This window comes from Petaurus breviceps, unplaced genomic scaffold (genome assembly GCF_028583685.1).
Source record: "Petaurus breviceps papuanus isolate PSGF00001 unplaced genomic scaffold, PetGlider_PUasm1.0 38, whole genome shotgun sequence".
Classification (NCBI taxonomy): domain Eukaryota; kingdom Metazoa; phylum Chordata; class Mammalia; order Diprotodontia; family Petauridae; genus Petaurus; species Petaurus breviceps.
Genome location: NW_027186304.1, coordinates 17424764 through 17434236, shown reverse-complemented (window position 1 = coordinate 17434236; position 9473 = coordinate 17424764).

Here is a 9473-nt window from a genome sequence, read left to right as displayed (position 1 = left end):
AGAGAAAGAGTGGAAGAGCGAGAGAGGAATAGAGAAGTGGGTAAGCGAAAACACAGCCCGAGAGAAAGAACGAGAGAGAGAGAAACAGAGAGAGCGAGAGAGAGAGAGAGAGAGAGAGAGAGAGAGAGAGAGAGAGAGAGAGAGAGAGAGAGAGAGACAGAGAGAGACAGAGACAGAGAGAGAGACAGAGACAGAGAGACAGAGAGAGAGACAGAGACAAAGACAGAGAGAATCAAGCAGAGGATAAATTCTTTAAGATAATTTTTTTTAAAGATTAAAAACAAGTCATTGGGGTGGCTAGGTGGCACAGTGAATAGAGCACTGTCCCTGGAGTCAGGAGGACCTGAGTTCAAATCCAGCCTCAGACACTTAACACTTACTAGCTGTGTGACCTTGGGCAAGTCACTTAACCACAATTGTCCTGCCCTCTCCCCTCCAAAAAGCAAAAACAAACGACAACAAAAAAAACAAGTCATCTTCAAAACCCCCTTCAGATATATAAGCCAAGCAAACTCAGAAGCTCTCTCTCTCTCCAAAGTAACCATCCTGCACTTCCAAATCAACCAGCCTTCTCCCTACTTTTTAGCTTAATATATTTAAAAAACAAGTCACAAATATTAATATACATACACAGATATAGATCAAGATCATGTAGAAGCAGACATAGATACAAAGTTATAGATACATGATGTAGTTATAGATATCATTAGCATTCTTGGCTTCCAAACGTTAGCTTGTGGTATAATGGAAAGAGTGCTGGACCTGGAATCATAAAAGATCAGGGCTTTAACTTTGTCTTTGCCACTTACTAACTGTTAACCATGAGCAAGTCACAACTACCCTGAGCCTCAGTTTCTACATCTGAAAAACTGGGGAAAAAATACTCTTTAATACCTGCCTTACGAGATTGTTATGAGACTGATAGCATCGCCTGAGATAATGTGTGCAGTAAGTACTTCCCAAACATGAAAACCCTCTTTAAATATCATTTATTGTTATTTGTCTTAACATTTCTTTTTGCTCCATCTTAACCTTGCAAGCAATTGTTTCTTTTCTCTGTATACAGCTGAGTTAGCTGGATAAAGGATCATCATAGAGGAATTATCTATTGTCTTTAGGGACACCAAGGATTCACCATGAAATTTAGATAGATTACCTTGAGAGAAAATTGGTTGACTGTGTTTTGAACCCTGTTGATCTGTGACATTACATGTTTTGCTTTACCCTGGGTCAAGCTAACCTGTCACTACGAGCCACCATTATCAATTTATGTCGTTTCATTCCTTGTACTATTCTTCCTAAGGAAGGGAAAGAATAGGATTCTCTGTTAGTTTCATGTTGTTTCATGTGGCCACTTTTCTAGTCCTTCTCACTGTTTCTAGAGATCTATCCATCTGCAGATGAGCCTTTTGGGGCCTTTATTGTGGTTCCCTTATGTCTAGGCCTTCCTCTAGAAGGTAGGAGCGATGTCTTCATTAACCTTCTAACCTCCTCAAATAACCTTGCACAGTGCTCTAATTCTAATGAGAGGTTACTGAATTTGAATTCCATAAGTACTCCAGCACGCCAAGAACCTGGCGTCTCTATGAACTTGTTTGTACAATGTGATGACTTCACCTCTGAACAGCTCAATCACCTAGCACTTAAGTATCTCTTCTGTGCAAGCAACGTGCTAGGCAGTGAGGCTCCAAGGACAGCCGTGATATCATCCCTTATGTCAAGGAGCTGATATTCTATCAAGGCAAATAACACACACATCTAGTGTGTCTGTCTGTCTGTCTGTATGTGTGTGTAGGCGTGTGCTTGTATGTAAGTGGTTTCAATCACATCTGAGTCACTGGGCCCTGCTAACTATATCTTCATCATTCTCCTTGGCACCTCCATATTTCTCTCTCTCTCTCTCTCTCTCTCTCTCTCTCTCTCTCTCTCTCTCTCTCTCCCTCCCTCTCCCTCCCTGCCTCCCTCTCTCTCTCTCTGTCTCCTTTTTTTTTTTTTTTTACTTTTTTGGAGGGGGGAAGGCAGGGCAATTGTGGTTAAGTGACTTGCCTGAGGTCAAACGGCTAGTTAAGTGTTAAGTGTCTGAGGAAGGATTTAAACTCTGGTCCTCCTGACTCCAGGGCCGGTGCTCTATTCACTGTGCCACCTAGCCACCCCAGCACCTCCATATCTTAGCATCGTTCTATGTCCCCTAAATGTGTTGATGAAAGTATAGTAGTTAGTAGGCCCATTGACTCAGATGTGATTGAAGGAAGATAAGGGCACTTAATGTAGTGCTGGGCAGTCAGTGAATTGTTGGTGTTTCTGCTAATTATAGTGATGATGATGACCGAAGACATATTTTAAATTATTTAATAAATTCTGTATAAATATCCCTTAACTAAATAGATTTCAAATATTAAGTATTGTGTGCAGCTTTACCTCTTGGTTTCCCTAGTTTCCTTCAAAGCACAAGTCTGTCCTCATGCATGAAGTCATTTATAGACCCCTCTTCTCAGCCACTAGTGCCTGCCCACAAAATTATCTCATATTATATATATATATATATTGAATTTACATACAAACATGCACACACATGCATTCATGTTTGTGTTTGTACATGTGTGTATGTATGTGTATATGTGTATGTATACACATGAATGCATACATGCATCCAATCCAATTGTGAGTCTTCAAAACAATAAGCCATTCTCTGGTTGGTCAAAGAATATAGCTATAGCATGATTGCTTATGTGTTATGGTTACATTCTTTACTTGCACAAAATTAAAATGTCTTTGATAAGTCAGAAAAAATGCCAAGTACTGAATCAATTCCTCAGTACAAAGAAAATGTTGATTTATTGTCTTCTAGCATCCTAGATATGACATACCACTCTCTTATGGACCCATAATATAAAGAATTGTTAGCACACAAGGCTTTCTCGTAATCTTTTTTTTTATTAAGAAAGCCCACAAATTCACTATCTCCCATTCATCAGCTTTAATACATTTAAGATGTTTTATAATCTAGCAGAGATCAAGAATGAAACTGAGAAATTTAACCTTAGTTCTGTAAGGAGTATTTAATACATTCGAGTTGTTCTATTCAAGAACATTAGAAAGGGAGTAGAGAGGGTTGAGTACATTAAACCAAGCTTAGATTCAAAAGCCCAGGTTTTAATTTCTTTTTAAATGAAAATCTCTCACATAGCCAGAGAACTGTAGATGAATCTAAATATGAACTCTATCTGCATTTATTACTGACAATAAAATGTGAATGTCAAGTGTGAATTCTAAAATGAAATTTAAAGAAATAAGAAGAGTGGCAAATAGTCTTTCTACCAAACTGAGGAGAGACCCTTGAAAATATCGCAGATTCAGGCAGTGAAGGCAGTTGTCTGCATAGTCATCATGGGAGAGAGTACCATGGCAGAACGTAGGGTGAGAACAAGCAGGAAAGGAATGAAATACAGTCCTAGAAAATCAAATTATAAAGTAACGAGGAGGGGAAGGCCAAGGAAGAATGACAGAAAATGTTCTCACCTGCGGTTTTTCCCCACTCATTACAAGAGACCAATGAAAAGTCTCAATTGCCTACATTTGGGTGATCAGTTTTAGATACCCCCTCTAATAGCTTCTCTTCAAAACTGGTCATTCAGTGGTATGTAACAAAGCCCAGTAGAAAAAAGGCCAGTAGTGAGTTGAAAACCTAAAGCACTCCTTATAAAAATAGAGGCACCAGTTGGTAGGTGCCATGGGCTGCTCAGTGTCCAGAACTTAGCATGATTTGGAGACATGAATAAGAAATGACCAGGCCATGTGGGTAGTTCAAGGAAGAACGATGAACTCCATTTATTGATTCTCAGGACAAGGTTTTTACAAAGCAATGAGACAAAGGAAGGGGACTCAAGTTTTCATATCATTATCTTAGTCTGTCATATCCTGGAAGAAGCATGGCAGTAAGGCCTTTTGTTCTCTAGGTTCCAGAAAGCCTTAGGAAAAGCCAGTTAACTCCTTTCATATGCAGTCCCATTACTAAGGATATTCTTGAGAGCTGATGTACATCTATCTGCATAGGAACTGACCACCTAAGAATTCAAATATTTTGGTTTTGAACAACTAAAGTCTTGGGGCAGAGCCTGTTGGTCTCCGAACTCAAACAACATCCTTATAAGTGTAATAACCCAAATCAAAAGAACTCAGCGACTAACTTGATGAAAAGTTGGTCTCAAAGAGATCTTTGATGTTTGGGTCCACTCATATCAAGGTAATTATCTGAGTCCTGGATCAAGCCTCTTTGGGTCCCAACAGGTAGGGGGAAGTGTATAGTGGATTTTTGTTGTGATACTTGAAACACTTTCCTTGTTCCCTCACTCCCTCATGTCCATGTGTGATCTTACCACCTGTCAAGAGTTGGCTGGAATGCTTTCTCCTCCAGGAAGCCTTCGCTGACACCCTTCCTCCTCAGTTCCCTCCTTCTTAATGTTCCCCACAGTAGAAGTGATCTCTCTTTCCTCTGAATTCTCTTAGTTTTCCATTCTCTTAGGCACTTAGATTTCCTATTCTATGTCTTTGAGCATATGTCATGACTGCCAACTCCTTCTGGACAGAAGTTACAGTCCTGCTCATCTCTGTATTATCTTTTGAGTACAGAACAATGCCTTGCACTCATAAAATCCTCAATCAATTTCAGTTAAATTGAACTGAAGATAATTTTTATTGTAGTCTGATTGGATTCAAAGGACCTGAGTTCAAATTCTGTTTCTGTTGCTCATAACTCATGTGATGTTGGTTAAGTTACTTAATCTTGGTGGGGCTCTGTTTTGTTGGGGTTTTTTTTGTCTATAAAATAAGAGTTGGTTTAGATCATCTTCAAATTTTTGTATTGCTCTAAATCTATGATTCTATCTTCCTTAGAGTTGAAAGATGTATTTAAAAGAGAAAGTCTTGAACTGCATTATTTAATGGAAAGAAATCAGCTGTGTTGTGATGGGTTTTGTTTCTGCTTTCAATGTCAACATAGGTCTTTTTACACGTTGGTATTTTGTTCAATTTCTGTTGCTAATCCTAGAAGACAATTAACCAGCAAGTTTTGAGTTTCAGGGAGCTACTGTGGCCTGAGAAAATTCTGGTTGATTTTATTAGGAATATTGTATTAGAAGTCTTTTTTATGTGTGTTACTTTAATTAGCATGTATATTTTCCTGAAAGTTGAATTTTTCACTTTGGCTTTATTACATTGACTGTAGCATAAGTCTTTCTCACATTTTATTCATTATATCACACATTTAGTTAGTGGTGAAAACTAAAAAGGCAAAGGAATATGTCTGAGCAAACAAACTGTCCCCCTTCTTCCTTCTTAAAAAATTATGCAACAAGGTCATTCTTTCTATTAAATGATATCTTGGGAGATAACAAGTCACTTCTGGTGCACAGCAGTGTTTGAATTTTAAAATGTCATCTTGTTAAAGAGGGAATGCATGCTTTATCTCTGTTAAGATTATGTGTGTGTGTGTGTGTGTGTAATATATGAGATAACTAATTGTGATTGTTGGATCATTGTTGGCAACTGTTGAGAGATTGCTGAGAACAGAAGATATATTGCAGAACTGTAGATAAGCAAACATTTTCCTAGTTTTTGAAAAAGAGGAAGAGGGTAAATACTATAAACTTTAGGATGATAAATCTGACATCATTTCTTGATAAAATTTTAGAACCTTTGACACTTTAAAACATTTCATCTGTGAAGTAATTTCTCCATCATTGCAAATTATAATCTGTCTATACCTTCTCATCTCACATGGATTTTGTCCCTGACTTCATAAATGCATCATAATGGTAGAGGCATTCCTCTGATTCTTTTATTCTATCATTAATTTCCAGTGCAGCACTTCAGCTATCCATCTGTTACCCCTCACACTGGAGACTTGACTGCTCTATCCCTTTCCCAGCATGTGTGTCTTTGAAAATACCAGAGCAGTGGGGCTCACACCCTCATACCCTAGTTCTCCCATTTAAAATCTGATAAATCTCTGTTAGTTACAGTTTGCTCATTTGTAAAATAAGGCAATTGTTTTCTATGACCCCCTTCAGCTCTAAATCCTGTCTCATACAATTTTCTAAACACAAGTCATCACTGTTAAATATATTGTTTCAGCCTCTCTAACATTGACTCTTTTGACTACTTTTGTCCTGGCCACTTTTATCTCTTTTAGATTTTGTGACACTGTTATCTTATGGGTCTTCTCCAACCTGCCTGACTGTTCTTTTTTGGTTTTCTTTGCTGAATTCTTCATTTGTCTCCTACTCCCTAGCCATGGGTGTTTTCAAAGGTCCAATCCCGAGTTCTTTTAACTGGTTGAGTGATACTATAATTCTTTCCTAACTGACATGCTAGTTTCCTAACTGAAACTCTAGTGACTGACAGCTAATGGTGGGGGGACTAGACCAGTGTCAGAGCTTGTCAACAGCATTAAAGAACAGATATCCCAGATTTCTCAGTGGTAATTATAGAACCCTCAGGGTGAAATGAAGAGTCTTAATCTGGGAGAGTGAACTTAGAGATACTTGTTACAGTCACACACACACACACACACACACACACACACACACACACACACACACACACCTACCTAAATATACAGGCTTGAACTCCAGGCTCTCATTATACTATCAGTGAGCCTGTTGGATGTTACCAAGCCTTTACATAAAAATATAATTGATGCAAATTGGTTAATTGATATTTAGAGATCAATGGATCAAAATGACTTTGGGGCAACAATCCCCTGTTAGATAATATTGAGGATATATTAACTGTTGATAATTATGGAAGAAATACACAGTGGAGACTTGTGAATGATAGTACCAGAGAAAACTGACAAATCCATCAGGGTTATCTCCAGAACCCTTAGAAGAATGCCAGCTGTACTCTGGTGACCCAGAGGTTGAGAGATCTAGCCCATAGTAGATATATGCTATATTTAGGTCTTCTTCTGGTTTAAACATTGTGCCCTTTGCATATTCAAGGACCCACTGGAGAGGCTCTCCATCTAAAATTTAAGATACTGAATTCTCTAAATTGGGAATAATTCTAATTTTGTGTATAGTGTTTAGCACAAGGCCTGGCACAAAGTACATGCTTAATGCTAGTTGACTAGGCAAATGTGGTACCATATAAGATCTGTACCGCTTTAACTGCTTTAAGACTCTATTTCCATAGCACTGGGGAAGCAAGTAAAAGGTCAATGGTAAGGACCTCCTCACTCCCCCACACCAAATCCCAGAGGACTTTTCTATTTTGGGAATATAAATAATATATTCAAGATAGGCTTTACCAAAATTGAAAGATTTTTAATGGTGGCAAGAGTATAACAATGGACTAGCCAATAAGAACCCAATCCTGAAAGCATGTACAATATGCTCTTCCTGGTATTAACTCACATGAAGGTTTGCTGAGCTTGCTTCTAGAAATGAATGTGTGTGTGTGTGCACTCACAGTTTCTGAGCCAGAGTCCAGGGTTCAGATCTTGCCTGGGATAGATCAGTTGATTGAACCTGGATTAGTTATTTAATTCCTCAGCACTTTAAAAAACTTTCAAACTCTGTAAGTTACAGAATAGAAACCAAAATACACCGATAGAGGAATTTCCTCAAAAGGAGTTAATTATATCAGTGAAATCAAAGGTCTACTCCCAATATACACATATCTATTAACAGCCCATTCAACTGTTTATCATAATCTGAACAATTTGTATTTTTGTTTTCCTTCAACTTTTTCCCTACCTATCATGGTCAGAGCAGTCTTTCTGATTTCTGTGGAGTTCACTGAGATGGCTAGATAGCGTTCTGGAACTTCATATATCACCATACTGTCATCTTTGAATCAAAGCATCTAGAAAAATCTACTATTGCTTTGAAATTGGAACTGAATTGATATCCAAAATGATCCTGATAGATTAGAATGATTGTAAGAAACTAATAAGAGGAATTTATAGAAATAAAGGAAAGTTCCTAAGCTTGGGTTAAATATATATTTATATATACATATACGTGTATATGTATATGAGTGTGTATATATGTATGTGTGTGTGTATCCATCCTTAAATAGAGGGTGGGAATGGCATGGCTAGAAAGCAGTTCATATAAGAAACACTTCAGAGTTCTAGTGTTTCACGTGTTCAATATGGGCCGGCAGTGTGGTATGCCAACCAAAAACAAATAATTCCCAGTACGTATGGTTTTATAAAAGCATAGTGTTCAGAATGACAGAGCTGAAAATTACTCTGAACTCTGCCAATATTTGACCTTGTCAGGAGAACTATGTTCAATTTTGAATGCCACATTGACAATATGTCCAGAGGTGAGGGGATTTGGAAGCTACAGGGAGGCAAGATTCATTTCAACATGAGGAAAAACTTCCTAACAAATAAAGCTACATTTAAATATTGTGTATTAGTTTGGTAGGTAGTGAGTTCCTATCACCAGAGGCATTCAGACTGAGGTTGGATCACCACTGATTGCTGATGTTGTATGTTTCATCATGTTTCAGCAGATGACTGCCTAAAGTCACATCCACTCTAGATACTTCCAAATAGATACACATCTTCCTTGAATGTAGTTATAACTGAAAGCACAAACTTTGTTCTACAGTTTGCCTATCAATTTTTTAAAGATTAATATCATTATCTGATAGTTAATTTATTATTGTCATTTTTGTTTTTCTGCAATGATCTTTTATTAGCTTTTTCCTTGGAGATACTTTGTATTTTTCATTAAAAAAAATGACCAAATGCCCTGTTGAGTGTAAAATATTTTGGGTAGTACTTTGGGTATAAAAAAGGAAAAAAAAGAAAAAGAAAAAAAGATAGTCCCTCTCTTTTTTTAAAAGGATAGTGTGATAGTAATGGCAATTAAAGATTCCCCTGTATTGGCTTGGTTTTCAAATTGATTGTATTAAAACCCAGAGTTTGTTAATCCCACCTGTGGGATGGGCTTGTTGATGTGAAAAGAAAGTCCTGAAGTGGGAGGAGCTGGTGACGTAGATTTGGAGAGACACTGGGGAGAGGCGGAAGATCTTTTTTGGTAGCAGCACCTCGTGGAGAGAGAGACTAAGAGAATTGCTGGTGGCCGCTTTGAATTGCCCTGGACTTTTGAGACCTGCCCCCCTGAGCTGCCAAGGACTGAGGAGACATGGCTGTTTTGCTGGTACTTTGTCTGTCTGTTTTGATGTTGTTTTGCCAGATTTGTCCACTGGTGAAAGACTGTCCTTTTGTTGAAGAAGTCCTGGAACCTGGCTGTTCGCTAAGAAGGCCTGCGACTGTCCTGCAGACAGAGAGTGAATACTGTCCACTGGTGAGGGACAGTACTGTTGTTGCAGGGGTCTGGAGACTGTCCTGCAGACAGAGTGAATACTGTCCACTGGTGAGGGACAGTACTGTTGTTGCAGGGGTCTGGGAGCCTTTCTGTTGGGTCAGAAGCTCTGAAGAAGGATTTTCTTGT